Source organism: Mustela lutreola, chromosome 14 (assembly GCF_030435805.1).
Source record: "Mustela lutreola isolate mMusLut2 chromosome 14, mMusLut2.pri, whole genome shotgun sequence".
NCBI classification, from domain to species: domain Eukaryota; kingdom Metazoa; phylum Chordata; class Mammalia; order Carnivora; family Mustelidae; genus Mustela; species Mustela lutreola.
In genome coordinates, this window is record NC_081303.1 from 46,712,269 (window position 1) to 46,730,036 (window position 17,768).

A 17,768-nucleotide genomic window follows, 5' to 3' on the forward strand; every position below is an offset into this window, starting at 1 on the left:
GTGGGACCCCCCAAGCAACACAGAATCTGCTTGAGATTCTCTCTCCTTCTGCCCCTCCCACTGGTGTGTGCTTATGTGCATGCTCTCTCTCTCAAACAAATAAATCATATCTTTAAGGAAATAAATAAAATAAAGCAGTGCTTTCTGAAATTGCTTTACAAGGGTAAAAAGGAAGACAGAGCAGTATCTAATGAAAATGAAAGAAAGATGAAGGAAACTCAAACAGGCTGGTGGGGAGAATGGGAAAAGGGAGAAAGGGATCTGCTGAGGGAACAGGAATCAGAGGAAAAAGGAAAAGAATGTAAAAGAAAGCATGCCCAAGACCAACAATAGAGGAAGTAAAATTAAAAGTAATAGAGGGGATAATTCTTCATGTGATTAGAGAAACTACTTTAAAAGGCACATGTAGATGCCAGGTGTGATTTAATTTCACTTAGGTTTTGGAATTTTACAGTTACTAAAGTCTTCTTCTACACCCTTATTTCAAAATGGAGAAACTGAGTCCCAGTTAAGTAAATTGGCCTGTGGTTCACTGCAGAGCCGGAAGTAGGACCCATGCCCTGAGGACACCTCGACGTGGAGATTCTCCCATTTCACTGCATTGCCTCCTCGCACCTGGAGCTCCCCCCGGCTTGAGCTGGAGGTTGGGGATGGGTGCAAACAGGGCTATGAGAGAGCCCCACAGGGATGTCACCCAGGGAAGGAAAAAAAATGATGGCAAGCAAGTGACATATTCAGTTAGTTAGCTTTTTATGCCTTTATGATCATCCTCTTGATTTAAAACTTTTTATTTAACTTTTTTTTTTAAGATTTTATTTATTTATTTATTTGACAGACAGAGATCACAAGTAGACAGAGACAAGTAGACAGAGTCACGCAGAGAGAGAGAGAGAGGGAGGAGGAAGCAGGCTCCCCACTGAGCAGAGAGCCCAACGCGGGGCTCCATCCCAGGACCCTGAGATCATGACCTGAGCCGAAGGCAGAGGCTTTAACCCACTGAGACACCCAGGTGGCCCATTTTTTTTTTAACTTTTAAAAAAGATTATTTATTTATTTGAGAGAGAGATAGAGAGAAGAGAGAGAGAGAGAAGAGGCAGGAAGCAGGGTCAGAGGGAGAAGTAGACTCTCTGCCAAACAGGGAGCCTGATGTGGGGCTCGATCCCAGGACCCTGAGGTCATGACCTGAGCTGAAGACTGAGCCACTCAGGTGCCCTGTTTCAAGCCTGTTTAAATGGAGCATGCAGCTTCTGCTTTAGGTATTTTAATAGACAGGTGATATGGGGAATATAAAAACGGGGAGTTGAGAACTGTTGTATGAATCCATTCTTATGCTATTTTTATTTCTGCTTTCCCAGCAGAACATTCTCTGTAACACATTCCTTAAAATCAAGTAGAGAAAGTATCAAAGAAGGATCTTCTCTAATTAGGCCCTAAAATAAGATTGCAACCCACAAAGGAAGAACTGGCCTACACACAGCTCCACTGCAATTACTGTGATTTCCTTTTTTTTTTTTCTTTTTTAAATTTAAAGTGAACCATATCAAATCTAAATCGTAATCTGTAGGGGGGCTGGGTTTTTTTTTTTTTTTTTTAAGATTCTATTTATTTATTTATTTATTTGAAAGAGAGAACGAGTGGTGGGGAGGGGCAGACGTCAGGGGTAGGGTAGGTGGTGGGGAGAGAGAGAGAGAAGCAGGAAGCCCCATGCTGGTCCCTATCTACAGGAAGCGGGACTCGATCCCAAGACCCGGAGATGATGACATGAGCTGAAGGCAGATAGTTAATTGACTGAGCCAGCCAGGCACCCCATAAACTGTGATTTTAGGGGCACCTGGGTGACTCAGTGGGTTAAAGCCTCTGCCTTTGGCTCGGGTCATGATCTCAGGGTCCTGGGATCAAGCCCTGAATTGGGTTCTCTGCTCAGCAGGGAGCCTTCTTCCTCCTCTCTCTCTGCCTGCCTCTTTGCCTACTTATGATCTCTCTCTCTCTGTCAAATAAATAAATAAAAATTTAAAAAAATAATAAACTGTGGTTTTTTTAATGGTTGTTTGACTTTTCTAGTATGGAGGTAAAGAAAAGCAACAAACTAAAATCAAATTGGTTGTGTGATACCTTGAGATTGAAGTTTCCTCAGTTTTGCGGAGCTGTCAATGCACATTATTACCCAGTGAGATACATGGGCCAAAATAATATTTGAGCTTTCCGGAGAGACTTCATTAACAGCTTGAGGAACCTCATGTTTATCTGGTGGCAGACCGGGGCATTAAGTGACTGACGAGACTCATAAATGCTTCTTTGTTCATAGAATTGTGCTGTAGTTAGAACACTGTCCCGCCCCACACTTGCCATTTAAGCCTCCCTTTGCTGAGATTTATAACTGGGCTGGAGCACTTTATTCATTGTACAACTTTGTGTCAAGGGATTCAGTTTTGTTTTTTGTCTTGTTTTGTTTTTTGTTTTTTGTTTTTGTTTTTGTTTTAGATTTCATTTATTTATTTGAGAGAGAGAGAGTAGGGGAGGGGAGAGGGTCAGAGGGAGAAGCAGACTCCCCCCTGAGCAGGGAGGCCGATGTGGGACTCCATCCAGGACTCCAGGATCTTGAGCCGAAGGCAGTTGCTTAACCAACGCAGCCACCCAGGTGCCCCTTTTTTAGAATTTCTGAAAACACCAGACTCCAGGTAAAACAAACCACACATGGTATGTAAAACAAACCACACATGTTACGATTTTCTTCCTTCATGAATTATGTTCTCACTTTTTATTTTAAGATGTTTGAGGAAAGCCTGCAAGGAGAAGAATTGGTATTTCAGGAAGGTCTTTGATCCAAAACCAGTCATACTCTTTGGCAAATATTTGTTATATGGAGTAGTTTCAGTTCTAGAATTTGGAATCTAGAAAGAGCTAAGGCATTCACTTGGAAAAAGTGTGGTAATGTGTTTTCTTTTAGAGAATGTTCTCTAAGAGAAAGGACCTGGAATCCTACTGAATCAGTCAAAAAAACACCTTGTAGTGAAAACCACATAATGTTGTTCTAAACTACAATTAATATATTTTTTTAAAAGGTGACAGAAAAACAATTTTTTATAAGCCCCATAAAACCGTGCAGAGCCACGAAGTGTCACAGAACTAAAGATTGAACAAAGCCTCCGAGATCACTTGGCCCATCTTACTTCTAGGCAGGACCATCCCTTTCATTCTTTTACTCAGCACTTTCTCTAGTCCCTCTGGAATGTCTAAAGTAACAGCACAGTCCTTTCCATTACAATTGTTATTTTAGCATTTCACCAAGCGGAGCAACACTGAGTAATGATTTTTTCTAAACGAAATGCTGCTTCTAATCTTTAGATTTAAATTGAAGGCTGTGGCACTCTTCTATAATATTGGAATTCTGTTCCAATGGGTGGGGTGAGTGTTAGCCTGGTATGCAACTCATAGACTAAGCATTAGTTCAGACATTTACTGTGATTAGCTACTATGTTTCAGAAGAGAGAGTTCTGGGTAGAGTCATGCTATCATGAGGTTGTCATATTTTGAGTTTTTATGTCTTTATGACATACAATTATTCCGTAGAATAATATACTATCCATTTAGATGTTCAGTTCGAGGTGTCTGGTGGAAAACAGTTTATTGAAGGAAATCAAGACACAAATGTATTATGGCTGATAGCTCCCAGAGAGTTTTTGCCAAGAGAGTTTTTTTTTTTTTAAGATTTTATTTATTTGACAGAGAGAGATCACAAGTAGACAGGCAAGCAGAGAGAAAGAGAGAGAGAGGGAGGAGGAAGCAGGCTCCCTGCCGAGCAGAAAGCCTGATGTGGAACTCGATTCCAGGACCCTGAGACCATGACCTGAGCCGAAGGCAGAGGCTTAACCCACTGAGCCACCCAGGCAGCCCCAAGAGAGCTTTTTTAAAAAAAGTAGTGCCTGGGTAGGGAAAAAAAATAGTAATCATAAAATAAAATTTAAAAAACATTAAAAAAAAGTAGTGCCTGGACCTCAGATCAGCAGGGACTCATACGAGACTCCCTGCCCCCCTCAGATTCCAGCCCCTGTACTCAAATTTGTGCACAAAAGTAAGAATAATTTTAATTGTGAATGAAGCAACCTAAATGTTCATCAAGACGGTGACACTAATTCTGTAGAATGTTCCATAGTGGATTAAAAAAAAAATGTGTTGGGCTGGGAACATTTCCAACAAGCATAGCAAAGAACAATACATACAGCATGATTCCAGTTACTGAAAGAAACAAACATCCACCGCACACACCCCGAAATACAAAAAAAGTAAGAGGCAATTAAAATGCTTTATTTGTGTGAGTGATAGGAGTAAATAAACAAATTAAAAATCTGATTTTTTAAAAAAGATTTTATTTATTTATTTGACAGAGAGAGATCACAAGTAGGCAGAGAGGCAGGCAGAGAGAGAGAGGAGGAAGCAGGCTCCCTGCTGAGCAGAGACCCTGATGCGGGACTCCATCCCAGCACCCGGAGATCATGACCTGAGCCGAAGGCTGCGGCTTAACCCACTGAGCCACCCAGGCGCCCCTGAAAATCTGATTATTAATTAAACTCTAAACTACATCTTGTCTTTTGTGATTATTGTTCTTTCTTGGAGAGATGATCCTCCCTGTGGACCCTGCCGCCATGTTGTGAGGACACCTAGTCAGCCTGTGGAGAGGCCCACTTGGTGAACAACTGAGGCCAGAGGAATTCTAAGTAGAATGGATAATTCTGCAAGTGATTTTACCAAGATCTCAAAATGCAAACTTTCTGAAAAGTGGAACAAATAGGTTTTACTTCTGTGTTTTCAGCTGTTCAGCCCGTCTCTGTCAGCAAATTTGTTTCTTGGCAAAAGACATGTAGAGCTGTGAATCCATTGTCCTAGTTCTGTTTACTAATAAAAACCAAGTATCTATTTAGACTATATAGAATCACTGTTTTTATATTGTAGTTCATTTTAAATATTCCCTAGGCTATAAATAAAATAGCTGTTTCCTAAACAGTCCACCTGAAATCTTGTGGTGCCCATCCACAATGGGCACAAAATGAGTATACATTTTAGGAGGATTGGGAGGAGGGAGGGAGTATCTGACTATCATGTACAAATCTGCACCATGGAAATGAATATTTCTTAGAGGGGGTAATATGTAATCATCAAAGCTGTTTTCTTCTTACTGAAGATCCAGAGTGGTTTGTTTGTTTGTTTGTTATTAAGATTTTTATTTATTTATTTGACAGAGAGAGATCACAAGTAGGCAGAAAGGTAGGCAGAGAGAGAGAGAGAGAGAGAAGCAGGCTCCCTGCCGAGAAGACAGCCTACTGCGGGGCTCGATCCCAGGACCCTGAGATCATGACCGGAGCTGAAGGCAGAGGTTTAACCCACTGAGCCACCCAGGCGCCCCAATCCAGAGTGTTTTATACAACCCTTCCCACTGCTATCTGATTGGGAAGAAAGAAGGAGGGAGAGAGAATGGGGGAGGGGAAGAAGGATAAGGACAGGAGAGTAGAGAGGTGACATTGAAAAGAAAGAGTGTGTCCAAGGGGTTGAAGAAGCAATACAGAGAGGAACATTTGCTATAATGTCATTGAGGAGAGCAAATCACAGCCAAGTTACTATCTTCAGGAAGTCTTTTGTGACCCCTTCTGCCAATGCATTGTCATATCCTCTTTACTTTGATGCATAATGAATTAATGCAAAACTATCTCACATAGTTTCTAAGAGTGAAGAGTCTAGGGCCCGTCTAGAAGTCACTATGGCTCAGCCTCCCAGAAGGCTATTGGCTTCTTCTGATGGCCTGCCAGGGACTAGAGGATCAGCTTCCAAAATGGCTCACCCACATGACTGCAAGTGGGCAGCCTCTGTGGTTCACCAAGTGGACCTCTTTGTAAGGTGCTTGAGTGTCCTTCTGACATGGCAGCAGGATTTCCCCAGAAGGAGAGATCCAAGAGAGAATAAGCAGAAAGTCACAATGCCTTTTATGGCTTTGTCTCCAATGAGTAGGTTATAGGCAATGTGGTTTTATCCTTATTCCTTACAATTGAGTCCTTTTTTCCAGCCCACACTCAAGGGAAGGGGACTCAGGCTCTGTCTTTTGAATGGAAACTCAAAGAATTTGTGAACATAGTTTAAACAACCATACCCCTTACCCTCCCTGGGCGGGCAAAGGGGTCCTACGCTCTGCTCTCTTGTGTGGTATGGTAGCCACTGCATTTACAGCACTGGTGTCTCCATCATTGTTTTATTCGATTCATAATGAAAATCACTAGTAGAAATAACATGCACACACAAATGCACACACGTACACAGAGACAATGGGCTGGACGACATACAAAGTTGTAATAAATAAAAAGCTGCTTGGAGAGTCACATCTTTTTAACAAAACTGGAGGTATAAAAATATGACTCAGGGAAATTGAACCTGTTAAAAATAGTGGCCACAAAAGAAAATTTATAGTAGCAGGCTGCTCTTAGAACTTGATATGAACAAAAGAGTCATAAAAAAAATAAAATCTTGGTTGTAAATTTATATGGAAAAGAACCAATGCAGTGAAAATAATCTTAGTAGAACAGCAAAAGAAAACAAAAACAAAACAAAACAAAACGAAACCAGGAATAATTTAACTACACAGTAGAGAAAGTTGATCAAAGAATGATATTAGCCTAATGACACTCTCTCTGAGAACAGCGTCTTACAATCAGCATTGTTGTTGTAATTCTGATTAAGATGCTTGTGTTAGTACATAGAATAAAAATGTTATTGAAGTCAAAACAGTGGAAGCTCAGTACCTTTGCAGACAAAATGCCTGTGACAGGGGCACCTGGCTGGCTCAGTTCTGTGACTTTTGATCTCAGGATGATGGGTTTGAGTTCTATGTTGGGTGTAGATCTTATTTAAAAACAATAACAACAAAAACATGCCTGTGACAATTTATCTGTTACTTCATGTATACAGTAAATAACCTTTGGGTAGAGTGGCTTGGAGGAATAGCTTTTTTTTTTTAAGGATTTTATTTATTTGATGTAGAGAGAGATAGTGAGAGAGGGAAAACAAGTAGGGGGAGTGGGAGAGGGAGAAGCAGGCTTCCTGCTAAGCAGGGACCCCCCCATCCCAGGACCCTGGGATCATGACCTGAATAGAAGGCAGACACTTAAGGACTGAGCCACCAGGCGTCCCTTTAAAGTTTAACACCTAAGGCAGAAACTAAAAATGAAAAGACTGTCAGAATTCACTAGAGAAAAACAAGTACATCCAAAAAATGCTATAATTACCATTAAAAGGGATATGATAACTTGGGAAAATGACTGTGTTTGAGAGATTAACAGTTTATATATATTTAATATATACCCCTCACAAATCAATGAGAAGATACCCTCATAATAAATAAGAAATTAGTCTCATGAGAGAAAAAAAAAGCAAATGCAATTTGACAGAAAGTTTAATTAAAAGAGTAATTAGAGAAATAATAAGTAAAAAACAATGTATACTCTCATACATTGCTAGTATGAATAAAAATGGGTACAACCCTTCTCAAGGGCAGTGTCACATACATATAAAAAGACTGACAAAAATGACTTGGCAATTCACAGTTAAGAATTTATACATATCTGGGGCTCCTGGGTGGCTCAGTCAGGTTAAGCATCAAACTTTTGATACCAGCTCAGCTCATGATCTCAGGGTCCTCAGATGGAGCCTTGCACTGGGCTCTGTGCCAAGCAAGGAGCCTCTTCAGATTCTCTCTCTCTCTCTGTCCCTCCCTCTGCCCCTCCCTCCTCTTATGCGCTCTCTCTCTCTCACTTAAAAAAAAAAAACTTATCCATATCTAAGAATAATTAGTGAAGTAGGCAAAGATACATGTTCTAGAGTATTCCTTTTTTTATTTAAGATTTTATTTATTTATTCATTTGACAGACAGAGATCACAAGTAGGCAGAGAGGCAGGCAGAGACAGAGAGAGTGAGGAGAAAGCAGGCTCCCCACCGAGCAGAGAGCCCAATGCCGGATTCAATCCCAGGATCCTGGGATCATGACCTGAGCCAAAAGCAGAGGCTTTAACCCACTGAGCCACCCAGGTGCCCTTAGAGTATTCCTGACAGCAGTATTCATAAAAACAAAAAATATAGAAATAGCAAAAATGTCCTATAATGGGGGGTTTGGTTAAAATTTTAAAAATACATCCATACAATAAAATTCTATTGTGCCTTAAGTTAATGTTTTAGATGAACATTTATTAATATCAAGGGATATTAATAATAGCATTATATAAAAGAAGTTATAAATGGGATGTATAATATAAGCTCGTTTTGGCACAAAATGAATGAAAGGCTATACAAAGCATAGCTCTGGGTGGTGAAATTATAGGTGTTTATTATTTTTTTATTATTTTATTTGTTTGAGAGAGGGAGAGAGCAGAGTGAGAAAGAGAGAGCTTGAGCAGGGGTTGGGAGGTGGGGAGGCTGGAGGGGGAGGGAGAAGCAGACTCCCGGCTGAGCAGGACTGTGGGATCATGACCTGAGCCAAAGGCAGACCGTTTACCAACGGAGCCACCCAGGTGCCCCGGTGTTTATTTTTTTCATTTGCTTTTTTGTATTTATTTTTTAAATTAAAGAAATGAATATGGATTGTTTTTATCACAAGAGAAAAATTGTGAGTTTTAAGTATAAAAATGCACTCAATTGCAATTAGAAGAATGCTTCCTAATTTTTTAAAAGATTTTATTTAATTGAGAGAGAGAGAGAGAGGAAGCATGAGCAGGGTGGAGGGGCAAATGGAGAGGGAGAAGCAGACTCCCTGCTGAACAGGGAGCGCCATCATGGTAGGACTCTGGGATAATGACCTGAGCAAAAGGCAGATACTTAACTGACTGAGCCACCCAGGTGCCTGTTTTTTTGCATTGATGCAGGTTTCCTCAACTTATCTTAATATTAAAATTATTAAAATACTTATTTACAAATATAAATTATTAAATATATTATTGATATAATAGAATTATAATATATTAATAATTATTAATATTATAATTATATAAAATATATAAATTTTTATATAAATTAAAATTTTATATAATTTAATATATAATTTAATATAAATTAAAAATAAATATAATATATAATATGAGTATATGATATATTTATATAAAATATAAATTCTTAAATACATTAAAATAATTATTTTTACAGCACTCATATAATTATTAAATTATTAATTATAATATTATAAATATAATTATTAAATATATTTATTTTTAATATATATTTATATATTATATATTTATTTTTATTATAAATATAATTATTAAATATATTAAAATATCTTAATATATTCCTGCTTTTTAATGAAAAAAATATCACACTTAAAAAAAGTACAGGCCAGGATTTGGGAACAGGCTGTGGTTACAACCCCCTTCTTCTGATCCCCGCCCCCACATCTTTGTTCCCATTTTCCACTCCCACTCTATAAAGTTAACCAAACTAGCTAAGTGGCTCATGGAAGATAAACAATAAAATTTATTTCCTGGGAAATAAAAACTTAAATGATATACTTGCTTGAACCCTCTTTGTGATTACTAACATAAACATACAAGACTCGATGGAGAGATAACCATTTCTCTCTGCACACATCCAGGTGGCACCTAGCATTTCTGCTTTGTTTACAAACAAATAAAATATCCTATTTTATTTACAAATGTTTATTATTCTGAATTATGTCCACTAATGTAATGTAACAAAAAGATGTTTTAAAATGCAGTAAGAAATTGGTTTAAGCAAATTTTAAGTGGATTAGTAAAAGCACCAGAGTATTGCTTCTATTTTTAAAGAAACCTCTTTTATTTTGGAATTGTGGAGGACTACCTCAGCACATTTTTCACTCAGTAGGTTATTTGTTGCTTTTCTTTCCTTTCTAATTTCAGCTTTCATTTTGAGTCACCTAAAAGTAAAGTGTTTCATGTGGCAAAAATAATGTTCTGAGTTATCTAAGTTCCATAAAGAAAATCATTTTGGATGCCGCAAGCTTTTTGCCTCTCTCTAATTCCCAAAATCAAGCTGTAATTTCTCCTCTTCTAGCTTTATCCAGAAACTTTAAATTAACAACGTAAGAAACTAAACAGGAAGTTACATTTCTCTGATCTATAAAGTTAGGAGGAAGATGAGGAACAGATGAAAAAACTAATTGGGAAAAGGAAGCCACCACATTTTGGTTCCATTAATCAAAATTATATATTCAAAATTCTCCTAGTATCCTGACTGAAAAAATTAAACATCAGAAAGAAGTACACTAGATTTTTTCCAGCTGTCTACAGGTCGTAATGAAAGGAATGATCATTTCCTATGTCTACTGATAGTTCTAAATCTATTTAGAAAGAGGTCCACAAAAGTTTAAGCATAGCTCCTAACTAATGCTTTAAAGGAAGATTTGATTTATATACTTAGTGACCAAAAAAAAAAAAAAAAAAAAAAAAAAAACCAAACAAACAAACACCAACAACTTAGCCCATATGCCATGACTTTTCAAATACCAACATATTTGAAATTACAATAATAACTGTTTCCATAGCAAATGTGATACACAAAAACAACAGATTTTGGCTTTTTCTGAATGCTATTTGGAGCCAGTTTTGTTTGAGGAGTTAATCTAGACTAACTTACTTAGTTCAGTTGACGAGAGCAGTGGTCTCCAGACTCTTGGATTTCACAAAGTAGCCAAGTTTCTCAAATGAATGAATAAATAAATAAACTGGGGAGTAAAGAACATAGGGTTATTAACTTTTTATTTTACCAATGAGTATATATAAAAACTCAGTTGTCATCAATGATCACCATTACTTCACAAGAACATTTTAACAGAAAAAGAAAGCAAGAAGGGAATAATCTTATAATAAAAAAATAACCCTTAAGAGGAAAAAAATTGGTTTTATGAAAAAATCACTACATTTTCTATGTATAATTTCCAATATACTATAATAGACTAGTATTTAGGAACCACTGGGAACCACTATAGTATTAAGGAGATCAAATTTTCACTTTTAATTCCCATATAAGCTAGTTAACTTATTGATCTGTTGCAAGGCGCTAGAATGTGTATTAATGTACATTTTTTGTCTCCTGTTAATTCACTGATTCTTTCAACTATTGAACAAATACTTCTTGTGGTCTATTATATATTATATATATAATATATCATATCAGATTATATCACATCATATCTTATATTATATTATATATTAGACACTGACAGATTATAAAGCAAAATAAGATTGTCTCTTCTCTTATGGTGCACAGAATTTATAATTCAAGACAAAACATACTATAAGAGGGTACAAATGGATCAAGGAAACCTAGAGGAAGGGGGCAATGGGCAGGCACAAATGGCATTTGAGGTTTATTATAAGATGACATTTCAATGGTTTATGCTGGTCTGGTGGAGGGCATTATGGAGGATGATTAATAAAATTATTGAAACTGGGGCACCTGGGTGGCTCAGTGGGTTAAGCCTCTGCCTTTGGCTCAGGTCATTATCTCAGGTCATGATTTCAGGGTCCTGGGATCAAGCCCCGCATTGAGCTCTCTGCTCTGTGAGGAGCCTGCCTCCCCTGTCTCTCTGCCTGCCTCTTTGCCTACTTGTGACCTCTCCCTCTGCCAAATAAATAAATAAAATCTTTAAAAAATTTTTTTAATAAAATAAAATTTCCAAAACCAATAAACCTCGTGAAGCATTAGCTATGTTGGCAATCTTGAGAATAATTTGGCTTGATATGAATAGGAGAGTACTGGGGAAATATGAATAGGCCATTGTGCAGAGGATCTTCAAAGTCAAGGCAAATGTTTAGACCATATCTAGGAAGCAAGGCATCACCACCAACCAGGTGAATAGAGATGGAAAAACTCCTGAACTTGAAATGAGGAGCCATGAGTTTGAGTGTCAACTCTATTCTTCCCATGAAAGCTTGAGAAATTATCTTAATCTCTCTGAGCCTCCTTTTTCCATCTGTAAAATGAGATTCATTTCTATGTTACATGCTATTTTATAATTAAGTAAGATGCAGTATGTGAAAAATCTAGTACGGTCTTGGACATACAGTCTAAAATCATTAAAGTTTGTTGACTGTGAATATTATTAAATTATCAAAATTTAGGTTTAGGAAGATTATTGTGTTAACCTGTGGGTTCAAAAAAAGAAACTAGAGGGGCGCCTGGGTGGCTGAGTGGGTTAAGCCTCTGCCTTTGGCTCAGGTCATGATCCCAGGGTCCTGGGATCAAGCCCCCCAGCAGTCTCTCCACTCAGCGGGGAGCCTGCTTCCCCCTGCTCTCTCTGCCTGCTGCTCTGCCTACTTGTGGTCTCTCTCTGCCCAGTAAATAAATAAAATCTTAAGAAAAAAAAAGAGAGAGAGAGAGAAACTAGAGAACAAACTAATGGTTGCCAGCAGAGAGGTAGGTGGGGGATGGGCAAAATAGGAGAAAGAGAGTGGGAGGTATGAGCTTCCAGTTATGGAAGTGAGTAAGTCACAGGGTTGAAAGGTACAGCAGAGGGAATATAGTCAATGCTATTATAATAGCGACCTATGGTGACAGATGGTAGCTCTACTGTAATAAGCACAGCATAACTTACAGACTTACTGAATCACTAGCTAGTATATACCTGAAACTAATGTAACATGGTGTGTCAACAATGCTTCAATCAAAAAATAAATAAATAAATGAATAAAGAGAGCCAGAAATCGAGTGGAAAAGAAAGAGAGGAAATGAGGAAATGAGAAATTCATGGGAATAGAAATGAGTAAATGGAGGTGAGAGATATGTGGACTGCTTGCAAGAATGGGATGAGAGGTGTGCTCGAGGATGAGGACGCATTTAAGCACGGAATGGTGTCATTTGTAGAATCCTGGAGACTGACTAGAAGCCCAGTGAGAGGTCAGTGTGAGGAGTTCGTTTTTGATGATTGAATTTGAGATCCTAGGGCTCCATCTGAGTGGGAATGGCCAGCAGTGTTCAGAAATTAGGAGAGGAGTCAGAAGCTGAGATAAACATTAGGGAACAACCTGTATAGGGATGAAAACTGAAGCCATAAGACTGTTGTCAGTCCAAGAGCGGGAGTATCGAGGCAGGAGGGACCAAAGGCTGAGTATTGAGTAGCTTCTCTACTAGGTGGGCGAGCAAACAAAGGAGGTTGGAAGGGCAGCAGAGAGGGGATTCAAAAGTGAGAAAGGCCAGGTGTTTCCAGGAGGGTCAAGGTAGTTTCAAGAACAAAGGGGAACTCATAAGTGCCACATGCCTCAGAGGCCAAACACACAAGAGCAGAAGAGTCAAAACAAGGAGCTCATTAAGGGCTGTTATGAGAACAGTTTCAGTAGCGTGGTAGGTGCAGATATCTCACCGGTGGAAAGGAGTGAAGAAGTTCATTAAAGTCTATATATTAATTTATATTTTGAATAAGTAAAAATGCTTCTGAATCAAGAGCTACCAAAGCATAAAAGGAGAAAATTAGGTCTCTTGGCTACGCCTCCAGTTTCTCGTGCATCCTTCTGGGAATATCCAGGGATATGCCATGAATATATATGATTTTTAAACACCACACTAAAACATACTGCTTTACAGCTTCCTCTTTTTCCCTTGGCCACATGATGTCTCAGAGATCTCTCCATTCAATTCCTATGTGATCTCCATGAGAAGAAGCATAACTTATTGGATTGGTCTTTTCTTCTACTGATGGACATGTAGGCTTTTTTTTTTCTTTTTTTCCAACGAAGAGTTGATAAAAAAGGACAAAATTTTCCTGGTTGACTACATGACACTCCAAAACTCTAGACCTGGTTGACTTAAGAGGTAGGACTCTATATTTACCAGTAAACAACGACATCTATCCCCTTCTCTCATCCCAGTTTTGATTTGGTGCCTGCCTTCATGGGAGGGTTCCATTTCCTGCTCTGTAACCTTCTGTAGCCTTTCCACATAATCCCATCATAAAGCTTTCTGAAAATAAAAAAGTAACTCCTGCTCAAAAGATTTAAATCCTGAACACTAGGCATCTGACTGACTTAGCCTTTAGTTATGATCTCATAAAGTATATAGATGTGAGCCTCCCATTGAGGATTGTTGGTGTTGGAAGTATCTTAAAAGTTGTCCAATTCCACCCCTTTGTTTAGTAGCAGTGGAAACCAGAGAGCAATGATATATGCTCCCTGAAATGATGTGACAAAACAGTTATGGAACCCAGGGTCTTTACTCCCAAACCAGTGTTTGATTTCAAATAAGACCTTGGATTGAGTAGGGAATAAATAAAGGAAAAATGTCTTGGGGATCTGGGAAAAATATAATGCTGTACCTGAGAACATGAGAGCCAGGTTTCACTTTTTAGTTTAGATTGATTCACAGTATGACTGGAAAGTCATGTGTCCTCTTTGGGTTTGAGTTGTTCCAGCTACGCATTTGACCTCCTTCCACACAAGCCTTGAAGAAATTACTGTGAACGTTGATGAGGTAATCCTTATAAAATTCTCTTAGCTATGAAAGCCACAACTGTGTCTAGAACTGATGGAATGTTGGATATGCAGTACACACTCTTCTATCCCTTATTGGTTTATCAGATGCTGTGAAACTTCAGCCAACCAAACATCTTATCGTCACCAGCTAAGCCTTTCCCCCCTGCCCTCCTTTTGGTCATTCTTAACCTGGTTGATTCAAAGTTTACTTATTCTAGTTCCTTGAGTTTCAAAATAACACAAGGTCTTCACCATTTACTTAAATTCTCCGTGCCTTGGTTTCTCCATTTGCTAAATGAAGATATGGTGGGGGGGGTGTTGTGGTGAGGATTACATACATGTAAAACAGGGCCTGATACATACAGTGCTCAGTAAGGGTTCAGTACTATTAATATAACCTTTTGAAAGTGGATGAGGGGGCCTGGGTGGCTCAGTGGGTTAAACCTCTGCTTTTGGTTCAGGTCATGACCTCAGCGTCCTGGGATGGAGCCCTACATTGGGCTTTCTGCTCAGCTGGGAGCCCGCTTCCCCCCTACCTCCTCTGCCTGCCTCTCTGCCTATTTGTGATCTCTCTCTCTGTTAAACAAATAAAATCTTAAAAAAAAAAAAAGAAAGTGGATGATAGTATATGTAAGCATGTGTTCAATTAAAAAAATAATAGCAACGCTCAATGCTCAATGGTTTCTTTGTTTCTCTGTTTTAAGGGACACACTGAAGATTTCTATAGGTGAAGTAACAAGAGACTTCTAGGCTATGGAGATAGAGACAACAATAAATGAGAACTGGGTCGCCCAGGCCCTCGGATCCCTAAGTTTTCTCGTTAAAAATTTGCTTCCTCGGCTGTCCTTTCAAAGTTGTATCCTCAGCACCCAGGTGCTCAATCAATATTAGCTAATGAATGAATATATTTATGAATCAACCCAAAGATAGAGAAATGGAGGACACCCACAAAGAAGAAAGTCTGGGTTACATTGTAGGTTTTCCAGGAGAAAGAAAATAAAGAGAAGGAGAATTATGTGTGTAAGAATTGTGTAACTGTTGGATGATGGTTAGTGAGTCTATGCCTGAAGATTAAAAAAAAAATAGAGAAATAGCTGTATGGTTGGACAAGCTGGCCCAGAGAATCACTGGGTTTTGTTTTTATTTTTAGTGAAGTCAGATATCTTAAGAAGGTAGTGAAGAGCATTTCTTTTTGACAGTGGTATTCTACAGAGAATCATTTTTAAAAGAGATCATTCTCAAGGTGTCACAAAGAACACCCTATTAGAGTATCTATCTCTCTGAAAATGAATCCTTTGTACTCAGGGTGTTTCTCTGTTAATAATAGCCTCCTACTATGACCCTCAGTTTCACAGCATACCTGAAAGTAAAAGCTGCTCTTTGTATAGGCATTTTTCCCCCCCATTCCTAAATACACTCCTCCCCAACTGGGGTCATAGTAATGCCATTGCTACGAAATGCATCACTACGGAATCAAAGGACAAGTCAGAGCAACTGTCTTTGTTTCCTTTTCTTCCACATCATGTTTATTCAGGATGAAATGGTTTTCAATAAAACTCAACAAGCATTTACCTAGCACCCATTGCGAATAAAGCACTCTGCTAGGTCACACATGGAACATGGAGTCAATTAGGCCTGATTTCTGGCCTCAAGAATCTTGTACTCGCTTGCAGGTTATCGTAATGACTGGTGAAATGTTTCAGGGTCTCTCTTCAACCTCTCCAGGCTATGGGTTTCTCTTAATTTAACTTGTTGCTCTAGAATTCAGTTGAAGGTGAATTTGAATATGTTGGATTTAACAGAAGTCCTGAAAACACCTTCTGATCCCTCCATCTAGATGTTCTTTCTGCACTTTCCTCTTTTACACTGGATTGTATTTATTTATGAACATGACAGCCTCCATAATCAAGAAAGGGAACAGGCACAGGGAAAGGTGCCTGAGGACTGGAGCCAGAAGACTTGTCCTTGTTTATGTAGGCAGACTCAGGATAGTAATCAACCATGAAATCTTGGCCATGCAACTTAATCTCTATGACCCTCAGTCCTGCATCTAGATTTGCAAGATAATAATGTCTATTTCATAGAATGGATATGAAAATTAGATAGTCATGTGAATGTGCTTTGTAAACTATTATCCATATGTTAATTTTATTATCCCCCATGTGACCTAGCGAAAGGCCTTGCCTCTGAGGAATACTTTTTTAATATTCATTAAATTTCTGAAAAATGACATCAACCACCTTGTGAATTCTTTTCACTCATATTCTTTTCCTAGACCACATTGTTAGCAAGGCTTATATCTGCAGTGCCCTAGTACATTGGAGTAATTGCAGGGAATAAACAGGATCAAAAGGGCCTGCTTGGGGCACCTGGGTGGCTCAATGAGCCTCTGCCTTCAGCTCAGGTCATGCTCTCAGGGTCCTGGGATCAAGCCCAGCATTGGGCTTTCTGCTCAGCAGGAAGCCTGCTTCCCCTTCTTTCTCTGCCTGCCTCTCTGCCTACTTTTGATCTATCTGTCAAATAAATAAATAAAATCTTTAAAAAAAAAAAGGGCTTGCTTGCTGGTGGAGCTAGTATCCAACACCCTTCCCCTCACACTTCATATGTCTTGCTTCTACCTTAAGGGCAGGTAATATCAGGGCGGTCCTCCTAGTCAAAAGATGGGCTTTGGAGTAAGATCATCCTAGGTTCAAATCTTGGATCTGCCAGTTTATCAGTGGTGTGATACAGGGTAATTTAAAAATTTTGCTGAGCTGTTGTTTTCTCATCTGAAAAATGAAGATAACACATGATTTTTCAATAATTAAAATTAGGTCATGTTTTAAATGAGAAATTGTGAGGAATTAATGAGTTACATACATCATCTTAGGTGTTGACTACAATGACATCCATTTTTAGCCCTTAAAAAGTTAATTGAGCAACTACTATGGGGACCGAGAACTAAACAGGTGCGGGAGATAATGTCACCAGTAGAAAAGACCTGATGATACAGTGTGGCAAATGCTATGACAGAAATAAGAACAGGGTGTTCTGGGAAGAGTAGGGGAATCTATGTGACAGCCCTGACGGGGATGCATCAGGAGCTGCCTGGGAAGGCTTCTTGGAGGAAGTGATTTCTATGAAGTAGGTAGGAATAAGCCAGGTGGACAGAGGTATCATACTGAGCAAGGACAAACAGATCTTTCCCTTTTGGGAAAGCGGAGAGCGGCTCTGATAAAATGAAGCCATGTAGGTCTGAAGATACAGGATCATGGTGAGGGGTGGTTTGCTGTGTGAAAGAATCCATGCTTTATTTG